We start from the raw sequence: 214 nt of genomic DNA on the forward strand, positions 1-214 counted from the left end.
ATTGTAGAGGTGTACCTAATAAAGAAGCCACTTAGTGTACATTTATATAGATATATAACCATGATACATATGTATTTTGCTGACAACTGAGTAAAGACCCTGTGTGGCTTAAACCTGGGAAAACTGGTAAAACTGGTGAGTAGACTTTGAGTTAAGGTTACTTGAAAAATAAAAAACCTGAATGGATGTTTGTGCGCGTGGGTGTGTGTGTGTG

The 214-nt window shown here is 36.9% G+C and overlaps 2 protein-coding genes across 2 annotated transcripts in view; one reads left to right on the top strand and one right to left on the bottom strand.

Moving 5' to 3' along the window:
* Positions 1–214, top strand: part of LOC118326124 (tenascin-like) — a gene marked incomplete at its 3' end in the record, with an annotated part of 40,651 nt that overhangs the window by 25,341 nt on the left and 15,096 nt on the right.
* The window catches only part of LOC118326125 (tenascin-like), a gene marked incomplete at its 3' end in the record, with an annotated part of 16,233 nt that overhangs the window by 15,755 nt on the left and 264 nt on the right, over positions 1–214 (bottom strand).

This window comes from Morone saxatilis, unplaced genomic scaffold (assembly GCF_004916995.1).
Source record: "Morone saxatilis isolate NCDOM2014 unplaced genomic scaffold, NCSU_SB_2.0 Contig16, whole genome shotgun sequence".
Taxonomy (NCBI): domain Eukaryota; kingdom Metazoa; phylum Chordata; class Actinopteri; family Moronidae; genus Morone; species Morone saxatilis.